This window comes from Pseudoliparis swirei, chromosome 2 (assembly GCF_029220125.1).
Source record: "Pseudoliparis swirei isolate HS2019 ecotype Mariana Trench chromosome 2, NWPU_hadal_v1, whole genome shotgun sequence".
NCBI lineage: Eukaryota > Metazoa > Chordata > Actinopteri > Perciformes > Liparidae > Pseudoliparis > Pseudoliparis swirei.
The window spans coordinates 14,326,677-14,350,999 of record NC_079389.1 but is presented as its reverse complement, the minus strand read 5'-3'; the positions used below and the strand labels follow the sequence as shown (position 1 = coordinate 14,350,999).

Below are 24,323 nucleotides of genomic sequence, written 5' to 3'. Positions count from 1 at the left end.
AGAGGAGAGGAGGGAGAAAGGTGGCAGTTGTGTCCTGCGGTGCTGTGATCAATCTTCTACTCCGGCATTCTGTTACAGCAAGCAGCAAAGCTCCTATCCATCCATTCCCTCCACTGTTGTTGATTGGGATTGAGGGAATTTGGGAGGTGAGTGATCTTGATTCAGATTGATCTGAAATGAAAGGTTTTCCGTTTCCTCCAAAAAAGCAGTTTGACACTGAAATATGTAAACTCTACTCAGCTACCAAGCTAAATAATCTCACATATCAGTTGTGGTCCATTTCTCACTGTCTCTCTCTGGCCCCGGGAACAGAGAATCTATGAATATGGAGGCATGTTATTTGAACCCATTGGAAACCATTTGACTTTTTGAATATGAAATTGGAGCCATTTTAATTTTCCTCATGACAGGATACCTGACCTTCAGCAGCTGCAACAGCTGACTGATGCAGCAGCATCAGCGACGGTAAAGGGTGTCATCCACGTGTAACACACATCGTCTGTATATAAGAAGTGGAGATAGCCATTGGGGCATCACCCATCGGTTTGTAATCTGCCACGGGTTTGGCCATTTGGCCGTCGCCATCTTGATTTATGGCCGTCGCCATTTGGGTTCATGGCCGTCGCTATCTTAACTTGTTTGTACAGGTGAACGTAAATCACCATATTTGGAATGCGGAGGAGTGACGTAGAGACGCTGTGTACGGCTCTGACAGTGGCAGCAACCTGTCAATCACAGCAAGCCTGCCCTAAAGCATACTTTATGGTCGGTTTTACTCTAACTGGGACCTTAATTTACTGAATGAACATCATGCTGTATTGAAGAAAAATAGCGATTGAGATCAAAAACTCATGTTAATAATATAATAATAATAATAATATTTCTCAGAGACTATAGAATCTGAGGTTGTAAATATATGGAAATCAAGAGCTCCCTCTTGTTCAGAAAGGTTATTTTCCTCTCATCTCTCTATTGACTACTATTTAATAAAAGCATACACTGCCCCCCCCCCCCCCCAATTAAATACAAAATAAATATGAGCTTTAAAAAACTACATTTGCTACAAGTTGACAAATATAGTTTTCATTCCATGATAACCAAAGGTCTGTGTTTTGACTTGGTTAAAAATTGGGAGCAAGCATGTCCCTTAATTTTTATGATGAGTATAAATATTATTTTATGGTCCACAGTATTGTCTAAAGTGGTGTCCCGTTCATCATACAGTAAACCTTACTCTCCTTTGTTTCATATTGTTTTTATATGTGAATGGCTTATGGTATCATCCAGTTTTTCTCGGCTCTTATATGGCTAAAAAGATTAAAGGATATATAAAATATGTCAACTGATACCAAAAGGAAGCATTTAAATGAAGTGACATGTCCCTAACATTTACAAATGGCCTAATCAAAAGTACTTTCTTGTAGTTCTGCAACTAATAATGCATTTTCTATTCTAGCTTGTCACTCCCCTGACTCTATTGATCAGACAGGGAGTATAAAATGTCAGCTTTGTCTTGATTAATCTCTCTTTGGAACCTTTTTGTTTTCCATTTCAAAGTGTCAGGTTGGATTTTCTCCGATAGCTCTTTCCGAGCTTACTGACATGCTCAAAACAGATGACGATGTATTTTGTTCTATTTTGACAAGAGAATACAATACACCATATGTACTGTAGACTGGGAGTTACGCAGCAGTCTCTGTGTGAACGGTGTGTTTGTGTGTGTGTGTGTGTTTGTGTGTGTGCACAACTTCCCTTGGTTTTCTATCAGACCACAGAGAGTGTGACAAATGGACGTGTCAGATCTTGATGGAGCACTGTGAAGCTATTACAAGACGATAGACAGCCCCGAAAAAAAAGTCCTGTTTCAATCAACTGCACATAATCTAGGAGACAAAGAACAATGTTCACCCGTTGATAGAACGACTTGGCCTTTCATCCTGAAGGAAGATCATTTTCTCATTCAGAATTTTAATCTGGAAGTAATTCAGAAAGCTGAAATCAGATTTGTGTAAGATTTTTCACAGAAATTCACCTGGAAATGATATCTTGGAGATATATAATAGTACTGTCGAGTACTGTTTAGGACACTGAAAAGGGGACTGACTTCTGAGACCTGTTTGTGGTTCACAACTCACCATGATTAAAGATATTTGTAAAAACTGGGTTATTAACTGGGTTAAGATTACTATTACAAAACAGAACCTGCAATACATTTAATTTATGGTACTTTTCGAAATTATGACTATGTTATTATAAAAGCAATTTATTTAAAAAAATTATGTCATTCAGCACTTTTTTTCAGGATCTTACTTACACAATTATATAAAACCATAATGCCTGACACATTCTTTACCCCAAGAGTTCAACAGATTTCTAGAACCTTGATTATTAAAAATTACTAACTTTTTCTACACCACACTGAAACAATTTCTCAAATGCCAGAGATGTTATAAAGATCGCGTGTTTTATCATGGGATTATATACATGGAGCCTGTCAAGGCTTGACGGCAGTGGAATAATTTGAAACAAAATACAGATTTTAAAGGGTTTTATTACAAGGTTGAAAAAACAGAGCAGAAAGCCTCTGCTGAGCTACATCATCAGAATCAGTGACATGATCATGTGTGACTATAGCAATATGGCCATCTGCACCACAAACAATTACACATGTGCTATGATTCCTGGTTGAAACCGTTTTTTAAGTGTCCGAAAGAAATTAAAACCGATGTCTTAAATACTTCCACTTATACTTCCATGTTCCTTGCTTACAGGTTCGTCAAGCAACATACACGGTCTTGTTTAGGGTCTGTGATCAGCCCGCCGGCACTGCAGTTAAATCATAGCTAGTAAATTGTAGAGTTGAGGTTTAGCTATGGAATACAGTAGAAATGCCACCGTGTCACTGTAATGTTTATTCTGATACAAGTCAAGCGTAACAGACAGGAGCAAACCGCCGAGTGGAGAAGAAACACTTTGACATTGAGCAGGTGTCCTCTATCTGGGCAACCTTGTTCTTCTTTTAGAGTGAATGTACACATGAGAATGTGAGCAATAGCCTGTGTGTGTGTGTGTGTGTGTGTGTAGGTGTGTTTGCGTGTGTGTGTATAGAGACGCAAGGACACTGGTGACGTTTGAGAAGAAAACTCGAGTAAGAAACATATCATAACATAACGTATCATCCTGTTTCTCTGAGTGAGTGTATCAGCAGAATGTACCCGTATTACAGTGAGTATCTGCAGTACAGTTTAAAAATGCAAAGTTTACCAAACAATTTCATTATTTTGTATAGTAGTCCGCCATGACAATTATAAATCCTAATTAAATAATTAGAACGCTGAATGATCATAATAACAGAGTCTGAAGGTTCTTCAGGAGTTCCAATTGTTCTAACATGTTTCCATATCGCAGTATTAAAAGCCATTTTCATCTTTCTGAATGAATATACGTAATGAATAGTAACTATGAGCGTCTTATTGGCTGCCCTGCTGTGTGAATATATAACTTCTGATTATCTGCTTGTCTGTGCTAATGCATGATTGACTGCTTGAGAACAGGTATAACTTTGTAACTGCTTGTCTAACGACCAATAAAAAATGAATTGTTTTCTGGCTTTAACCTCTCCCTGTCCCACTTTCTTTCTTTCTCTTCGTTCGTCTCCTTTTGGCTGTGTTTCGAGTTTTCGGCCCGTATGTGTCAGCTCATCTTAAACCAGACGCACACGTACACCTAGATGTTTCCCTCCCAGCGCAAACGTCAATATGCAGCAGAGGGAGGACGAGGGGAGAAGGAGAGGGGAGGAGGATGGTCAAACTTGGGGAGGGTGGCGGGAATCAGAAGACACAAAGAGACGAGTACAACAGAATGGCGAGAACAAGATGCCAGTGTAAGAGAGAGAAAACTACACTTGTGAATTACCAAAACCAATGTGCGGGCGCCATGATTAACTGCTCACATTGCCAGAGAAGACAACAAGTCTCGTTAAAATGCAAGAAAAAACCCACACGAAGAAGAGGTGCTACAGAATACTTCTCTTTCAACAAACTGTTGTAAGAGTAAATTACCCAAAGGCTCATTTTGGCCTCTGGGTCACTTAAGACTATATTTTCCATTATCTGCGAGCGGCTCCATTTGTCATTTCATCCAGCGAAACTGATATTCGGCTCCAGAAAACCTGCTATACTTGTATGTTTTGTAAAGGATCATTTCACGATATTTTATTCTCTAAAACAAATGTAATATGCAATCACCTGTCAGAACCCACCATTACACGATCCTAAGTGTATCCGGTACGTAATAACGTTTAAAAGATATGAATGCATTCTTAGAGTCAACTTGAGACCGAAGCTATAGACTTTTTTTGCATAAAATTACTTTCCTTTGTTTCCGGGCTCAAATCCCGCCCCACTCTGCCTTTGATTGGCTGGAACTCATTGGTTTACATTGGTTGGATTGGTTAGCTTTAGGCATGAACGGTGAGCTTGGTTCAGATAAGAATATAAGGGAAAGTCAATTAGAGGCCGAGTAGGTTTGTATTGTATTAAGAGAGTATTTTAAAAATAGTATTGAAATGAGCTCTTATCTAGAAACATCTTTATTTAGACTGAACTATTGACCTGTTTGTATCTGAAACACCATGTTCAAGATTTCCAGAGCTCTTCACTCTTCAAAAGAAACGCAAGCCTGTCTGTGGAAACTCTGCCTGTCTAACGGCAACAACAAATGACATTTTTTTTCCCGCTACTTCCCATATTCAAGTATTCAGCTCCTGCATTCAGCAAGGCGCTTATAACCTCCTCAATCTTCCCTCCCTTATTCTCTCCTCTAGTTCCGATTTGCATCCATCTGGTGCCTCGGTCCCCCTCGCTTTCCACCGTCTTCCTCTAACTCAGCCACACTGTATTCCTCCCATGCTGAGGGTAAGCCCAAAAAGCTGTCAGAATATGTTCTGCTGTCAGCGAGATGCCGAGTGGGAGCGCATTAGATATTGGCCTCGGTGTGTCCCTGACAAGAAACAAGCCAATTAAGGAATCCCCCGGCACTGCTTAAGCCCGGTTATGGCAGAGGTCCCTGAGACGAACACTGATGTGCTAAATCATCATACCTTTTTTATATTAGAGCCTCCGTGGGGAGAAGTGGAGTGATTCTGGATTATTCCCTTTTTTTTTTCTTCTTCTCCATTTCGCAGCGTGGCTGGCCATCACTCAGCGGCGCGCTTTAGAGAAGTTTATCTGAGCTATGAAGGACACTGAAATACAGATTTCTCTCTCCCTCCTCCCTCCCTCGGCTCACTCTCAAGGCTTATAGTATTAGGGATGCAGGAAGTACTTTGAGATAAGCCTCAGGTCGTGTAGTTGCAATCAATTACTGTGGTTAAATATTGCAATAAAAAGATTACGGATGAGTATTGGGGTGAAGTGAAGAGGCTTGAGAGAGCGTGCAAATGCTTTCTTCATTGTGTAAGCAGTTGAATATGTATTTGATGCGTTACTCATCTTCCTTACCTTCTCTCGTTATATCCAATCACTCCCCGGCATGGCCTCCAATCTCCCTCTATCACTTTCTCTTCTCTCTCTCTTTTCAGACACCCTCCCAACTCAAAGCCTGAATCTGATGGCAATCCTCTGAGAAACGTTCCCTAACTGATAGACCTATTTATTCAGAGGACTTCATGTCAAGTAGCGGCTGCCTGAGCTTGCTCATCTCATGTTGTATTGGGAGAACGATAAAGAGAGCTGGGTGTTAATATGGTGCATCATCACTCAATAGCACAGTGGGAGGCTGATGGCAAAAGCTACATTAGCAAAATCCTAAATGACTTGGAATCCCAAACGGTATGGATACGATGCTTTGCTTCCCCAGCCTGTCAATCACATGTCCATTTGTTTTTGCTACAGCGTCCTACTTCAGACAATGTAAATTAAATGGTGTAGTTTTTGTACAACAGTCAACCTCGATGACATAGAAGAGAACGACATATGACATATGTGGTATGTACAAACACAAAATAGCACCCATTCCAAGTATGATTGTAATACGTTTTAATACATTGCCATGCAGATTTCTTAAAATATATAATTATAATTTTTTTAATGGAATTAATCTATTCTCAATGATTCATTTTACGAGACACAATTGCAATCAAGAACAGGTTTCAATGGTTGCTGCCTGTCCTAAATGTTGGGGCTTTGAGGCGACCATACTGTCATGAGGGTAAGACACAAGTACCTTCAATAGGCAGTCCAAGCAAGCTTAGCAAAGAGGACGGTTTTCAGCAGCAGCTGACAAAAAGAAGACGCATGTACATATTTAATGCACTTAATCTGTATCATAGCCACATCACAGGTGACTGTGATGACGAAGTAGCTGGCTGCTATTAAAGAAAGACTTCCCGCTTACATAATGCATTGTTTGTATGCCTCTGGTAGATTTGACTTATTAGCTGCTTGAGATCTCTGACAATAGATAAAGATAGGACTATTCCCTCCCTTTATGATGGACAACCGTCCCTCTCTGTGGTCCAACCTGCCTATGCTCAGAAGCCATTATGATGTCAATGACTGGAAACAAAAGGCAACATTAGGCATGTTTAATCCCTAAAAGCTGTTTCATGTAATTTAATAAATAAACTTATCCTCTCCCTTCTCCCCACTCGCACTCCCCACCCGCCACTGGGAAATGACTCATGCATATTTCAGCAGTGTGTCTGCACATTCTGAGTGGAGCTTATTGTGGCTGCATGCAGACGCCAAATCAGCCCTCTTTTCCTTCTCCTCTCTCCTGTCTCTCTCTCATTCACCCCTCCGACGCCCTGGTCTTCATCCCTTATCATCCTTTCAGAACATGGAGAGAAAGACTGAGAATAGAGAGACATGTCTTTGCCTCATGAAAACTACCTCCCCACATCTTTTCCACTGAAGAATCAGCCTGCTGTTGGGGTTCTAATGCTCGCACAATTATTAACTTTTACTGGAGGAAGAGTCAAAGTCCTTGAATGACAGGATGTAGATCAATTGCTGCTCAATATGCATACATCTAATGAGTTTAGGGGTGAATGTGAGGATATTACCACATTGAGTAAAGTCATATTAACAAACATAACACAGTGCATTGTTTCCCCTTGTGGGCCAATTAAAACAGGCTATTTACCTTACGAGCAGAGCAGGTAAAAATAATGAAAGGGCACCTTCCAGTGAAGGCTGGGCATGACCAAGACGTACGATGATGTTTAGTGTTTAAACATCTTTTTTAAACTTTTCTGTTTTTGAGCTGGAGACGCCGTGGGTGTGGAACTACAGGGAAATACAATTGTGATGAGGGACACCAAGTGCAACACTTAATTGATTAAAACATCTCAGTCTTTTCCTTTAATTTTCACTTTAATGAAATTTATTCCCAGGCCACTGAAATGATGATACGTAAGGATGCTCATAGAGAGGAATTCATAGTCAGTCAAACTTTCATCTTCAGTATCTCTCCATTATAAAAGCATTTGTGAACATTAAAATCAAAAATTGGATGCAAATATAAACGTAACAAAGTACTATAGCCCGACTTAAAGTTACCCATATTAAAGAATTTTTAAAAAGTAGACTAAAAGTACACAAAGAAACAACTTTTCAGAGTGATACAAGTAAATGCAATGTGTTACTCTACACCCCTGGGGTAGAATACCATTTCTTTTAATTTTCCATCCATTTTCCATTGTGGCTCTTACCCACAGTATTTGACAGAGAGCTTCAGGGCTTCTGTGTCTTCCTCAAGGACACTTTAAAAAGTCTTGGGATTATGCAGAAAGTATGAGACAGGGGCATTGCACACCAGTGTTGGAGACGGGCTGACTACCGTGTAAAGAATGCCACTGTGTCCTGTGTTTTAATGCTGGCAGGCCACCACTGTCTGGGCTATTTGTGGTTAACCTTCCTCTTCTAGAAAACCACTCACCGTACTCTCTTTACAAGGGTTGTTTACTGGCTATTGATAAAAACTCATCCATAAATATACACCCCAATTTCCACTTCACCTTTCACATTTATATCATACGACCAACTATATTCCTGGCAAACTCATCATCGGGTAATCATGTTGGAGCAGTTGAAATTATTTTAAGATGTGCATTGGGCAGGACCGACTGATGGCAGCTTATATCCAGAACTCCAACCAGTGGCGACTCTGATAGGCAGCTACATGGTGTGCTGCTGTATCGGACTGATACCAGGCTGTGTCTAATATGGTGGGGATTGACTTCCTCTTGCTGGCTCCCTGGTAGTGAGGGGGATTTAAACTATTTTACCTCCCCAGATCTTCACACCTTCCCTCAGGCCCTCTCACCTCGATGCCTTAAATATTAATGGTAAATCGGAGGATAGCGGATGAGTGAGGATGGGAGAGGGCTGACAGCTTAATCATGGCAGCAGCAGCCTCGCTCTCTCGTCTTCCTTAATGCTGTGGGCGGCTGTCACCACGACCTACATGATGTAATCACCTCCATAACCCTGATATGGGCCACCAAGGGCCTTGCAGGGAGAGATAGAGAGCCAGAGAAGGGCTAGGGGGCCCTTAAGGATCTTCCAGCGGAGGATCATGTGAAGTCAAAACCCATGGAGACTTTCTCTGTGGCAAGTGTGGAGTTGTAAGGAGAGTGGAGGATGGAGGAAACACGACATTGCTCAAAAATGAATGAAAAAATAAGTCGTGCTGACTGCCAGGCCTCTCCACCACTTCAACACAACCTACACAAGAGGAGGATCTGTTAGAACCACCGCTGTTGCTTATTTTTGTTGATTGAGTCTGAATGCAGTCGTTCATCTTGTTTTTATTTCCTCTTTTACGGTCATGATAACCCTTTTGATTATCGCATTCCTGTGAGATAGATGGAACAGTGATTTCAAGATGAAACCCTATTTTTCAGCGAGCGAATATGCTATCTTTGCACGACGTTATGTTGGCGCTACTGCTCGTAAACACTTAGAGCCATTGGCTTTTACGAACACAGGTTTATGGCACGGTCATTGGATCTTAGCAGGGATATTGAACATAACGGAGGGAAACTTTTGTATTTGTTTTGGCACTACTTAACCCATAATGCTTTGGGTGGCACACTAGCACTTGCTACTCAAACTATTTCTGCTCACATTGTAAACACCTACAATTCTAAACATCATTTTTCTCAAAAAGACTTATTTATACATCTTTATTATGTCATAGGAGTTCACAACTGATATGACACAGATTGAAATTGCACCCACAAGCAGTAAACTCATTGAGTAATGCACTTGACATTTTGAAAGACACTACATGAAGGAAGGCACTTACCTGAAAATAAACTATGGATGTGTCACACTTATACCCAGGGAAAATAGGGGGAGTTAAACATGGTCAAATAAGGACTGCTTATAGTCAGAGTTGCATGGACACAGTTGGAGAGCCACTATCCTGTAATTATTCTCTGGTCGTTTATCAATTTCAAGGACGCTGAGTACAGACTTGTGTACTTTTGGAGTTTGGACTTTGGAGTTTGATCTTGGGAGTCTAGACTCCGAAGGTAGGTGGACGGAGGACGGTCTTTCTGCGATTGGAACAGCAGCTGACTTGATGATGTCACCATATCTGCTGTTCTTGCTCATAAATTTAGTCCGATTATTCACTGTAAAGTTTTTTCACAGTCAAAACAGGACAACCCTGCTTTTTTCATTATCCTTTAAATATAATTATTTTATTTTGAATTGTGTGTGTGGGTATATATATATATATATATATAATTATATATTGTTTGTAAATATATAATTTGTATATGTATATACAAATATATATATAACACATGTTATAAACATACATATTTGTCAATATATATAGATTAATAAATACATATAGTTATATTATACAATTGCAAAGAATTCGGTCAAAAGTAAAAAGACACTACTATAGATCAACATTAAAGTTTAATTAAAACATTAAGTTAGGAATCATAACCCACAGTCAAACTCTTTGTGATTGTTATATCCTCCAAACTGAATTGTATCTCATGTTTTACCGCTACGGAGACCAAAAGCCAGCGGAGCATTTGAAAAAGTCCTGCTGAGATCAGGCTACTCTCAAGATTCAAGATTCAAGATGTTTTATTTGTCACATACACACACAGGGTGTGCAGTGAAATGAAAGTGGCAATGCTCAGCAGGAATGTGCAAGGGCAACAAGTACACACTATTTACAATAAAAAACAACACAATATTTACAGTAAGTGTGTGTGTGTGTGTGTGTGTGTGTGCCTAAGAGGGGCAGTTGTGTGGGTCTATGTGGGGGTCCTGGTGAGGTCGGAGTTCACAGTCCTGATGGCCTGAGGAAAGAAACTCCGTCTCAGTCTCTCTGTTCTTGCAGCGTGACTACGGAGGCGCCTGCCTGACCGCAGCAGCTGAAACAGTCTGTTGTTGGGGTGGTGAGGATCCTTCATGATCCTGCCGGCTCTGGTTCTGCACCTCCTGGTGTACAAGTCCTGCAGGGTGGGAGTGTAGTTCCAATAGTGCGTTCAGCCGAACGCACTACTCTCTGCAGAGCCTTCCTGTCCTGAGCGGAGCAGTTGCCAAACCAGGCTGTGATGCTTCCTGTCAGGACGCCTCTACAGCTCCAGAGTAGAAGGACTGAAGGATCCTCTGGGAAACTTTAAATTTCCTCAGCTGCCTGAGGTGGTAGAGGCGCTGCCTTGCCTTTCTCACCAGAGTGTCTGTGTTCGTTGACCATGTCAGATCCTCGGTGATGTGGACTCCCAGGTATTTATACCCGCTCACCCTCTCCACAGTAGTCCCGTTAATCCCCAGTGGTGAGTACGTCCTCTGTTGTTGTACCCTCCTAAAGTCCACAATCAGCTCCTTAGTTTTGGTGACATTCATGATGAGGCTGTTGTCCTGGCACCAGAGTGACAGATCAGCAACTTCCTCCAGGTAGGCCTTCTCGTCGTTGTCGGAGATCAGGCCCACCACCACTGTGTCATCCGCAAACTTGATGATGGTGTTGGAGCTGAACCTGGCCACACAGTCATGTGTGTACAGGGAGTACAGTAGGGGCTGAGGACGCAACCCTGGGGATCCTGTGTTCAGGGTGAGGGTTTGGAGGTGTGTCTGCCCACCCTGACCACCTGTGGCCTGGCGGTCAGGAAGTCCAGGATCCAAGCACACAGGGGGGTGTTCAGTCCCAGCTCAATCAGCTTGCCGGCCAGTCTGGAGGGTCTATGGTGTTGAAAGCTGAACTATAATCAATGAACAGCAGTCTCACATAGCCCCCTCTGGCTGTCCAGATGAGAGAGTGTGGTGTGCAGTACCTGGGAGACAGCATCATCCGTGGATCTGTTTGGGCGATAAGCAAACTGCAGCGGGTCCATGGAGGAAGGGAGGAAGGCGCAGATGTAGTCCTTTATCAGCCTCTCAAAGCATTTCATGACCACCGAGGTGAGGGCCACCGGTCGGTAGTCATTCATACATGCTGGAGAAGCATTCTTGGGCACAGGGACAATAGTGGATCTCTTGAAGCAGGCGGGGACCACGGACTCAGCCAGGAGAGGTTGAATATTGTGGTGAACACTGGAGCTAGCTGGTTAGCACAGGTCTTCAGTACTCGCCCAGATATGCCATCTGGACCTGCAGCTTTCCTGGTGTTCACCCTCAACAGAGCCCTCCTCACACTGTGCTCGGTCACAGAGAGTGTGTGTTCATCCCCAGCGGTAGAACTCACCTCGGCTACGCTAACGGTGTTGTTGTTAGCCGGCGAGCTAGCGCTGTTGTTGCTAGCCTCAAACCGTGCATAAAATGAGTTCAGGTCGTCCGCTAGGGATGCGTCGGCACTCACCATTGCGCGGGGTCTGCTCTGGTAGTCTGTGATAGTCCGTAGCCCCTGCCATAGGCGCCTGGTGTCGCGCTGCTCCATCTGTGATTCCACTCTGTCTCGGTACCTCCTCTTGGCCTTCTCGACGGCCACACAGCTCGCTGACCGCCCGGCGCTGCTCACTGGTCCCGCGAGCAGAACCTCAAATCTCCAGCGCATATTTTTATTATGCTAAATCATAACAAACCGACCACAGATTTGAATTTTGAACTACTAACTCCACGCCTGAAAACATCATGAAAGTACATTTGTGACTCAACAACAGTAGTATTTAGAAGAAGTCAACTGTCAGTTATTTATTTTCTCCTCCGGCCTTGTTTCCTGTTGCTGGTTCGAAATGCATTCTGGGATATCAGATGGCCAGAGTACGCACAAGTCTCCTATGATGCATCCTGGGTTAAGTGGGAGGATCAAGTCACATCTGGGTATTTTGACCGTGCTTTGCGAGAAGCGGACTTTGAATTGGAACATGTACTCGGGCTGCGACTGATGACATTTCACGAGTACACGAGAACACAAGTACAGAGAAGTACGCACAAGAACGCTGATTGACAAACGCCCTCTAGTTTGAGTTGGACGGTGACGTAGTTAATAGGTATGGAGACAAAAGCAGGACAATGAAGGTTAAGAAAGAGGTGGAAGTATGGCAATTCTGCATTTGTTGTTCACTATCCAACATCAGGACAATTTCTATCAATGCGTCAGGGATTCTGACACAACAGAAAAAGAGAGGTTTTGATGCAACAGGAAGGTTTTGATCTGAGGATACTACAGTTTGTTGTCAGCACATGTTTATTTCATGATTATGATACCTTCAGTTTGGTACTCGCTGCAGTTTTGAAAAAAAAAGTTTGGATTCTCAGTTTGACAAGATACTTTTGTAGAGCTGGAGGTATTTACTGACAAAACAAAGTGGGATACTCTTTTGGGAAATTGACTGACCAAAATACAGAATAAGGTACCGGCCATGCAGTTACAGTTTCTCTAGTAACTGAGAGACAAATAGAGGTGAAAGGGAGACTTCAACACAAAGTTTTTGCATTAGCATTGGATTTCCTTTGCCCAACATTCAAGAGTCAGTTTAATATTTCTGAAGCCCTAAAGGGACACAAACAATAGATATGGAAAGATTGAACAGCATAAGGGAAGCCTCCTTAGAGACCTTGGTTAATTATCTTTCTCAAAGTTACAGTATTTCCCATGAGGACAAAGGGGTCTAAAAATACCAGAATGTTAATATCAAACTGATCACTGCTACCCATTCTGACCCGTTCAAATCAATGTAATTGATGCTATCGGTGCAGATATGGTCATGCATGTTGAATGAGGCGCATGTAAAAATAAGATAAGGCAAGAGTTGCTCTTCTTACCCCGTTTATGGGATACGTCTTCCATCCTAGCTCTCCAAGCACAGACGTTGTATCCAGCAGCACAACTGAAATGGGAAAAAGAGGCAAGGGGAAAATACAACCATTAGCAATCTGTCAAAACACAAAAAAGGTTGTATTTTCACACGGAAATTGAAATATCAGTCATAAGCGTGATCATTTAGACATTTTTTTATATGAACAGAAATGAGTTTCATGGATGAATATTTATGAGCATGGCTCAGTCGTCAAATTGTTTTGCAAGTGGAAAAAATGTTGTTCCGACTATCAGAGCAACATTTTTGCCACTTGCAAAACAATTTGGGGACTGATGGATTACAGTCAGATTGCTGTCGACAGTCCATTCCCTCTCCTGCCATCCCTTTCACAGCTTTAGCCTGATCTCATTAACAACAATACACATTTCTTCTGCCTATTTCTGAAATTGTTCCTGAGGTATAATCAGGGTATATATATATCCTCTATTCATCTTAGTTGTGTTAAATTTGTTTGACTGTGCAAATTATTAATCAATATCCTGGTATGGAATATATTAATATAGAGTGACATTAATATTGGTACAGCATGATACTATTGTCAGTTGAACGTAACCTTGCAGGTAGTGTTAACCCTTGTGTTGCCTTCGGGTCAATTTGACCCGATTCAATGTTTCACCCTCCTGTCGCCTTCGGGTCAATATGACCCGATTCAATGTTTAACCCTCCTGTTACCTTTATATTTACTAACATATTTTACCCTTGAGGTCAATATGACCCCAGCTATTAAAATCTCCAGAAAATTATTAGAATTAATATTGTTTTCCAAGTTTAAGTGTGAGGTACTTTATGTTTGTTTGTTGACTCCCGAAAGAACACCGACATTAAACATTGAATCGGGTCAAATTGACCCGAAGGCGACAGGAGGGTTAAATATTGAATCGGGTCAAAATGACCCGAAGGCAACACAAGGGTTAAATAAGGAAAGCAATTTTGCACGGGAACTATTGCCATCCTCGACAATATTTTGTCTGGTCCTCAAGGACAGAATATTTAATAATTCAGGAGGAACGGGGTTCTCACAAAGACAAACGATTCACAGTGAAAAGGAGCAGGCATGGCTTCCTAGATTTACCTTCATTGTGACGCCGATATAACTCCACTAAATATAACAAATGTGTTTACCTACACCTGTGACAACATTAGGGAATAGACAGTAGACACAAATATAGTAGCATTTTCAAAACCCATACATATTACATGCAGCCAATCCAGTCACCTTGTCACATGTGCAATATGTACAGTATCTGTGAAAATACTGTTATATCCTAATTGTGTGTGGCTGCAGTGCATCATGAAGTACGTATAGAGAACTAACCTGCAATCAGGGCCAGACTTATAGCTGGTCGAAAAACTACAACACTAGACTCAAGAGGCTTGAGTCCAAGCCAATCATTTCTCTCACGTGCTATGAGTCATCAAAAATTAATCAACGAAAATCTCATCTTTAAATTTTTCTTTCAGTTTTAATTTTGAATTTGAATTAAATTTGATCTAAACGTCAAGCTGTGAATACGAACACTGATTTCTGACAGATTATAGTGTATTCTTCTACTTGGGTAACGATTGAGTTTTAAGTATCGGTCAGTGAAGACTGTCCACTTACGTATTCCTTTAATTATGCCATTACAAATCATCTATCAGTGAAAATATTTTCTGACTAAATCTCCATTGACATAACTGTTAGTTTTAACAACTGAATGTACATCAAAGGAAGTATTACTTTCAATATTTTTTTATTATCATGAGCGAATTGATTTTGATATTTACAAATTAAGTAATATCTGTGAATGTACTCTGACAAGATCAAGGCGAGCATAAAGGAAGAAGGCACCGTTTTGATTCTTTCTGTTCCCGAGTTACGAGCCAGTACACCTTTGATGGAGCGTGGTTGACAGATATTGTCCAAGCATCTGCTCACTGAGCATTGTGTGTGCGTGTCATACACAACTAAATGCTCATCCACTTCCACCCATCTCCCACAGCGCTGGTATATAACACACTGCAGCAACATAGTGTAACACCTGTTTTGGATCGAGTCAAACGGGTGTCTCGCAACATCCAAGACTTAGGAAAAAACGACCAGGATATGAGCACCCCGAGAGTCCGGGTGGTTGTACAGCAGGCAAATGTATAAAAACTATTGTAGAAAATCCTTATTTTTTTCCGTGAATTTGTGACTATTTTCAAGGTGCTCAGTAACAAATATAGTATCTTCAAATATATCAGCTAATAACTGATTTACAAAATATTCTTTAAAATAAACTTGTCAAGAATGCAATATGAGCTGTTTTTTTCTGAAGGTCTACCGTAGACACTCCCATAATTTGAATACAAAACGCTGTTTTTCTCAGTGAGACTCATATGACTCTTTCCAGGAGTTTCACTTGTCCAACAGGATAATGAGGGAATGGTAAAACTCATAATAATTCTTGTATTCATATAAAATATCCAAATTAAGTAATCCCTAAAAACAGAATAAATCTATTTTGTGGCCACTGGAGGCAGCATAAAAAGCTGTAAACAATGACATAGCATCACCTTTAAAATGAATATGTGTGGCAAACTTGTGAGCAAAGATGTGCCTATTCACACAGGCAGTATAGTAAATATGAACTCACATTAGCATTCATTTGTAATTGTGATTCTGGACACCTACTGAATGGGTTTACACTAAGTCTTGAGGGAAATATCTGGAAGTTTACCTCATATATTCTCCTCTATGTTCAGCATCTACTTGCTAATTGTGTCTGTCGGCTGTTTGTTGCTGAGTAGGTCGTCTACAACGAGTTCATTAGAGTTCTGTTGCTGAAAACCGCCGCATGCTGGAAGGTGAACCAAAACAGTACAGTTGTCGCAAAAAAACCCCAGTATGCTTAAAACATTTTAGCCTCTGTTAATATAGAATATTGGTTGTACTTTATTATTCTAAATAATACTGGTTGATGATTGAATTGATATTATTATTTAAGAAAAAAGGAAAAAAATATAGGTAACGTAAATGTTAAATCCTTATTTTATTACTTAAGCACACACTTTTTGCCCTCACCAACCAAACATCCATTGACATATGCAAGGAGAGGTAAACGCAATGAGCTGCTGAGGTCAGGTTAATGGAGCGGGAACACATATTGTGCCTGGGAATGTATTCTAAAACATTATGGTTATGTGTGCTTCCTGTAACCTGGGCTATAAGTGAGGTTTTTAAGGAGAGAGAAATGTGTTTCCCCTTAAATTTAAAGGCAGCGCTATAGAAATGTTATCCGTAAGAATCCACATTCTGTATATGACTGACAGCTGGGGATTGGAAAAGTCACATTCCCTAAGCAAAAGGGTGGACTCAAGGAAAGAGACGGACAAAGGGCACGATCACACCATACGCGACTTTAAAAAGCGCAGCCGCACCAAAAACGCCTTGGCAAAAATGCGCCGGGCAACTCAGCGCGGTGCGCCTGTGGAGCGGGCCTGCATGCGCAACCAATCGTTGATTTCAGGGTTCACAATATTTTTTTAAAAGAAAGGAAAGAGTACGGCGAATACCACCATCTATTCCGCGGATTGCATCTTGATGACGAGCGCTTTCAGTTGCACTTCAAACTGAGCAGGAGTCAGTTGGAGTCGTGTTTCGATTTAGAATTATAAAGCTCTTCGTAATTTAATATCGCTGATATGAGTGTCTCGTCAGGAAAACAGGAAGGAAAGCCCGCCTCTTGTTTGATCTTGGCTGCCTTGGCCGAGCGTGACATTGATGAGCGGTGCGCCTCCGCGACTCGCGCTTAAAGTTGAAAATATTGTAACTTTTAAGCGCGTCTGAAAAATGCAAAAAAAACGTGCTGCGCGGCTTTTAAAAGGAGCGTCTGAAAGGCGCGCGCCGTACCATAGGGAATCAATGGTTTTACTCGCGTCGCGTTTTTGAGAGTCGCGAATGGTGTGATTGTGCCCATACTGTGCAGCGAGAGTAGGAGAGTTGATGGTTTAAGGCTTGACACATTTTAATTTTGAATAGTTTTTTTCTTTTTTGTATGGTTCGTTTGTCTGTTTGTCAGCAGGATCACAGAAGGGTGTAGCATAGCCCAAAGGAACGAATCCGATTCACGGGGAAAAATACACACATTTCATAACCCAGTTATTCTTCTGTTAACTCGAGACAACTTAAAGACATACAGTTAATTAAATCATGTAGACTTTACAAAAGCAAACATCACATTAAATGAAACCTGTTGAGTTCAAACTGAGCCTAAACTGTCGGAAATGGACTTTGATTTATATAGAAATGTAGCAGAAGAGGACTTAAGATGATTCTAGCGATTGACGATTCTGTCCTCCACAGCAAAGAGAAGCCGACATGCAGATATTCTCATAGTTTTCTCACAATCCTGCCATGCTTTGCCAGTTTAGTTTATTATTTGTCTCTCTGTCTGTGCCAGGGGCGTCGTTAGGCCTATTGTAGAGGGGCTGCGCGCGCAGACATACCCTGAAATGCCGCTCCCTTTGGGGCTCAGCCCCCCCTTTCTTTGAATCCTACAAACGACCCTGTTCTGTGCCATATCAGTGCTATGCTGGACGACTTGCTGGCATTGCAACGGTGTTAATGGACACCAGTAGACTACTGTGGGCAGGTAAGCACTAAGCAGCACAGTCCCTGGAGGGAGGCCAAATTACTGAGAATTGGCCGTGTTACTCAGTGAGCGGTTTCATACTTTACTCTGCTATGAATAAAGAACAGCAGATGTACATTAAGATGTGGTGTGGAGAAGGCAACAAATTGAGTGGCGGAGATGGCGTATGTCCGATAAAATAGAATGGGCAAAACGACATGAAACCGTATCAGGTGGAAGAAGACGATGAAATGAACAATGCCGACGAGACAAATCCAACACAGGTGAACCATAGACAAAAAGGAGGGAAAACAACAACGACAGGAAGTCAAACACACAGAAACTTCAAAATAAAACAGGAAACAAAATAGTGAGGTACTGTATATTGATGCTATAGTACAGATGTGCACGTACAAAAGAATAGTGACAGAGTTTTCCAGATAACAACAGAAATGTCTGTGTGTGTGTTCATGTCCATGTGTACACCTTTGTGTTACATTGTAAATGTAATGTTTAAATTCTTGCAGTATGTTGACTGTTGATTATTGTTGTTTTGTTCATCTGTCCAATGTACACACCAGCCGCCAAGTCAGATTCTTCGTGTGTCTACACACACGTAGCAAATAAATGTTTCTGATTCTGATTTGTGTTTGTGTGTGCACTTTACTGTTCACGCTGGCTTGGTAAACGTCTACTGAGCACTGCCTCCGCGTACAAAGCCTCTCTCTCTCTCTCTCTCTCTCTCTCCATAGAGCCTGGAGCTGAGGGTCCTTTGGGACTTCCACTGGTTGGATATAAATAGAACATGAGCTGGTGAACTCATAAATATCTGGAGCTACAGTAGAATGATGACATCTCTTGTCTACAGCCTTCTCAGGCCACATAAACACCTCAAAATAACTACAGCCTGCACAAAGGACCCAAAGCCAACCAGTGTTACATCATGTAAATTAGAAGTAGTAACAAATTCAGTGTTCAGACAAAAGTGATATCAGCTGTCTACAGGTGTATAGGCTAAATCTCGTTCACGAAATCCTTTAAAAACGGTGCTTCTTGGCGGGTGAGGGCAATGTCGTCATGAATTAAAAATAACCGATTAGTTGAAATGCATGAATTTAGTGTGGCTCTTAAAACATCCATTATTGTGGCTGATTAGGTACGTTTGCTTCTGGCAACACATTGGTTTCTTTTGTGAAGAAAGATTGCTGAAGACATTTTCTTTCTCCCTAATTGGACTGTGATTCAGAAAGCAAAGCAAACAAAACCATTTAATTTGCAGGCTCCCTACTACCCATTCCGGTGAACAGCAGGTCCAAAGACAAACAACAGCATTTGATGAACACAGCCTTGTGAAAATTGATTTTGGTGAGTATTTAAGTGAGGATTGCACCATGTCATTTAGTGGTGTAAACAAAGCGCTGGGCTCTCACCAGAGGGAATGATATGCTGTGTTATGGAAGACTATCCATGGCAAAGGGAACCTGACAAGCATAACCACATTTTCAACACTCTCGCACCTCCCCAGTAGGATCAAACAACCAACCCGCTGTCACCGCTCCGTCTCACAGCTTCATCAGCGGCCCTGATACACAGCATCTGTAGTGACGCACTGCTCTTTCAAATAACTTAAGCCGCCTGCATCATTATCAGATGGTCAGAAAACCTGATTTAATATTTGAAAGCAAGAAGTCTGTTAAGGACGTGTGGAATGGTCGGCGAATGGGACAAACAAACACAGGACTTTCACCCCGGCGTCCTCTGTTTCTGTCCCTTGTGAAACAGCTTTGCCATAGAATGTGACGTCAGTCGCGAGTCACATGACTCTTTTGACATTCGTTACTCACGTGATTCACGAGAGTCCCTCGCGATTCACGAACATCGGCAATGAAAAACAGGTGTTTTTAATCTGCTTTTAAAAGCATAACTCCTGCAGTGATATCATTGATTAGGTGCAGCTAGAAGGGCTCCCAGAGTGCAACAGCACAGCAGTCTTCTGCGATAAGCTTTAAATCACCTTTCTTATACAGTCGTGTATATGTATGTTACTCACGAGGAGGAGAACCTTTTGTTGTTGCTTTTCATGATTTACTCCAAGCAACAGAGAGCTTTCTCATTATTAATTCATATAAATGACAAAATGAAACAGCGTTCACTGAATCATATTTGTTTGACTTTTCATGATTGATCGGAGTTATTTTCCTCAAGTGTAATGTACGAAGTGGATCTTGCGCACCAAGCAGCCATAAAGCTCACATACAGCACAACTCAACAATCATTATCTTAATGCAGGAATGCCGTTGAGGAAGCCGAGCGCTCACATGACAGTCTCCTGTGTAAAATCATTTTAATCCCTCTTTGTAAACACATTTTATTACATGTAGCAGCATGTGCTTCAATTAATGTAGGGTAGAACCGGAGGGAACTTAAACTTGCGTAAGACATGTTACATTTTACAGCGAGAACATATCTTTTATATATATATATATATATATATATATAAACTGTGGCTTGCAAGTCAAAGGTGCGGAGTGAACACTTTTGCGTCTCCAGTGAATTGACTGATTGATTGATTTTCCTTGACAGCACACTTCTGGTGACATCTTGTTAATCTCCAACAGCGATGCTGATCTTTCTGCTCTGCGGATGGTCCCAATGAATCAATGCACAAAGCTATTATTTTTATGATGATTTCATAGATCCTTTTGCAATGTATATTTGTAAGCCGCCCAAGAGCCAGTTTCCTCTTGCGTGTTACTAACTGGCTTTACACTTGGAATCATCCAGCAGTGTGTCATTAGGATGCAGTTGACCAACAAAGAAAATAACATATTGGTGCTTTGAGTTTACTCTCCCATTTTCCATGGATTTATGTTTTCTTGTTTTTTTTACGTCCTAATCTCTCTCTCAGTAAAAAAGAAAACACTTCCAGAAAAAAACACACATCTTCTCTTCAATTACTGGGTTCAAGAAATCAGGTTATGAAAGGAGATTTGTGAATGTTAATTATATTAAATATAACGGCTGATGACTTCACAAGGGAGGAAAATGGCTAATAAAAGTAAAGATTATGGGAATAGATCTATTGATGGGAAAACAGCCTTGTTCAAACTTGATAGTGAGTGAGGAGAGCTTTGTTAATAACTATCTGCAACCCCAGTGGGGTTGATGTGAGGGATTATCTGATGTGTTGCTGTGAGCGGAGGCACAGAGGCAAGTAACAAAAGATGATTGTTTTTTTTATTGTTCTCCTCGAATAACTGACATCTTGCCCAATTGTGTCTGTGAAATCCCCATTCTTTTGAGTTCTGTTTGTCTGTGTTCATACGTATCATACTAGCCTAAAATAAAACGCCCCTGTGTAATGTCACCCAGCAGGAAAAACAATATGTTTACTTGTTTTTTATGATCATGAGGTTGCAAAGGTGGAGAAAGACACTCACATTCATGCCCCTTTCCAATTTAGTCTCCTCAATAACACCGCAAGCCTGACATTAAATTGCCCTCAACAAGCCACACAGCTGGAACCTGAAATGATTTGGGCATTCGCAATACATTGAGAATCAAGCGTGATGTGGCAAGCTGAGAAACAAAAATCCTTCAGCCTCTAATGAGCCACTTTTCTTTGTCATCTGAATTATCATCAGTTTTTTCTTCTGCTCTGAGCTGCACCATGGTCGACAAGGAGCTGGTCCACCATTCAATATGAAAGACTAAAGTACAACAGAAAGCAGACATCACTTCAATCATTCAATCTGTGGCAGAGAAAAACACAGAGCGAGGCTGTTATGTAGCAGCTGTCTTGGCAAACATGGAGTAGCATCGCTCTTATTGAACTGAGAGAACAATAAAATATAACCTGGGGTCAGATCCCACTGTGTCCCGCACAATCAATAAGACTATTTTAAACCTCACTGATGCTGCGGCTGTGTGTGTGTGTGTGTGCGCTCACATGGAACCACGGAGGAACACTCAAAGACAGACACACACATACATACAACAAAGGCGCGTGACCATACCCACACTCAAAAAAACGATTCAAGCCCTTCTTAGAGGTGACACATTTAAATATTGTTTGATACATTTAAATAAATCAATTACAAAACAAAGATATTTATATTGAATGGGTGTAACACAAAATGTATGAATACTTTCATTTATTAGATTTATTTAGGTTACACTCACAAAAACGATTCAAGCCCTTCTTCGAGGTGACACATTTAAATATTGTTTGATACATTTAAATAAATCGATTACAAAAATAGATATTTATATTTAATGGGTGTAACACAAAATGTATGAATACTTTCATTTATTAGATTTATTTAGGTTAGATGGTGTGCATATCAACTCAAAATAAATGTGTTTCATTGGGGACTACCCTTTGCGCATGCGCCAGCTGAAAATCAGTTGTTTACATGAGGTGAAGACATTTTCAGAGCTGCACGGTGGTGTAGTGGCTAGCACTGTTGCCTCACAGCCAGAGGTCTGTGGGTTCAAATCCCAGTCCGGGTGTTCCTTCTGTGTGGACTTTGCATATTTTGTTAGTTAGTTTATATTTTGAGTTGGACAAACACAAATTAATTAAATGTAATGAATATAGTTATTTTATTTTAGATGTATTTGATACAAATAAGTTGGACTAACTTAATTAAATTTTATTGCACTGATGTGCTAAATTTGAGTTGGAGTTGCATATAATTATTGGATGGAAAACCTGCCAACAATTTAATTGAGTTCATCCAATGAGTCATTTCTTTGAGTGCACACACACAAACACTCAAGCATCAAGTGTAATTAAAGCTTTTGCTAAATAAGTGCACGTGCAGGAGCGATGACCTGTGTGTTCAATGACTCTTTGCCACTGAACTCACACCACATGAAGACATAATGTGCATTTAGGAGCAAAATGCACACACACACACAAGGAGATGTACAGGACTGTCTCAGAAAATTAGAATATTGTGATGAAGTTCTTTATTTTCTGTAATGCAATTAATAAAACAAAAATGTCATGCATTCTGGATTCATTACAAATCAACTGAAATATTGCAAGCCTTTTATTCTGATTTATTGCTGATTATGGCTTACAGCTTAAGAAAACTCAAATATCCTATCTCTAAATATTAGAATATCATGAAAAAGTATACTAGTAGGGTATTAAACAAATCACTTGAATTGTCTAATTAACTCGAAACACCTGCAAGGGTTTCCTGAGCCTTGACAAACACTCAGCTGTTATAAATCTTTTTTTTTACTTGGTCTGAGGAAATATTAAAATTTTATGAGATAGGATTTTAGAGTTTTCTTAAGCTGTAAGCCATAATCAGCAATATTAAAAGAATAAAAGGCTTGCAATATTTCAGTTGATTTGTCATGAATCCAGAATGCATGACATTTTTGTTTTTTTAATTGCATTACAGAAAATAAAGAACTTTATCACAATATTCTAATTTTCTGAGACAGTCCTGTACACGTGCACATGCATACACTCTCGCAAATAAGTGCATCTTTGGCAGTTTAGGACCTTTTACAGTGTGTGCACAAAACATACACTCGAGTCTGTGCTCGAACAGACGCACACACATTCTCCCTCTGTCACCCACTTCATGAATCAATCTGTGGCTGATGTCTTACTGTCTCCTGTGCCCGCGTGTGTGTGTATGTGCGTGTGTTTGTTTGTGTTTGTAATGCAGAGTGAGTAATTATAGCAGCCTCAGGTGTGTCACTTCAGCAGCTGATTTCCATAGAAATTGTATTTTATTTTATTATCGGTTTAACTGTTTGGATAAAAACTGAGCTAAAGCAATCCATTGAACTCCGCTCGGAAATAACACACGTTTTATCTGAATATGGATACTGTCATGGTGCGGTTATGTGGTAATATATATTTTATTTCACAAACAAAACATTGCTATAGGCAAAGTTGTCAATGTCTTTGCGCACTCCTTGCATGGATATCAATAGTGCAGGACTCTTTCTCAGTGACAGCCTGCAGCTTATTGGTTTAACCACTTACTTTTGAGGACTCTGTTACTGTGGTGGCTCTTGCAGTGGCGACAGTGGTGTTTGTCTCCCAAACAATGTCCATATTAACATGTTTGAAATGACGGGAACATAAGTTAAGGTGAGAGGGAACCATTAACTCACCTTGGTTGCTGTAGCTGAGGCGAGTGAGGGAAAATCCAAGAAAGAGTGAAACGAGGAAGAATCTGTTTCCAAAACTCATGTCTGCTGCAACATTGATCACCGGCCTAATACGAGGTACTTCAACCGAGCCGGTCACAGAACAACGTGGCGGGATCCTCCTCAAGCACTGATCCACTGGTCCTTACATTCGGTTCCGTGGGCGAGACCTGCCGGGCGACGGAGCACGAGGAAATACATACCTGCAGGCGGCAACGGCGATGGCGCGGAACGGGGCAGATTTGGGG

The 24,323-nt window shown here is 41.0% G+C and overlaps 1 protein-coding gene across 2 annotated transcripts in view; it reads right to left on the bottom strand.

The window, feature by feature from the left end:
* The window catches only part of LOC130204506 (ephrin type-A receptor 6-like), a 148,517-nt gene extending 124,411 nt beyond the window's left edge, over positions 1-24,106 (bottom strand). The window contains exons 1-2 of one of the 2 annotated variants that reach the window (XM_056431292.1): positions 24,040-24,106; positions 13,242-13,306 (exon numbers count right to left, since the gene is read on the bottom strand). The gene's annotated coding sequence lies outside the window, so the exon portion shown is untranslated. Of the gene's footprint in view, positions 1-5,101; positions 5,128-13,241; positions 13,307-24,039 lie in introns of those variants that run through there. The other variant, XM_056431282.1, reaches the window with a different exon arrangement.
* Positions 24,107-24,323: the final 217 nt, after the last annotated feature.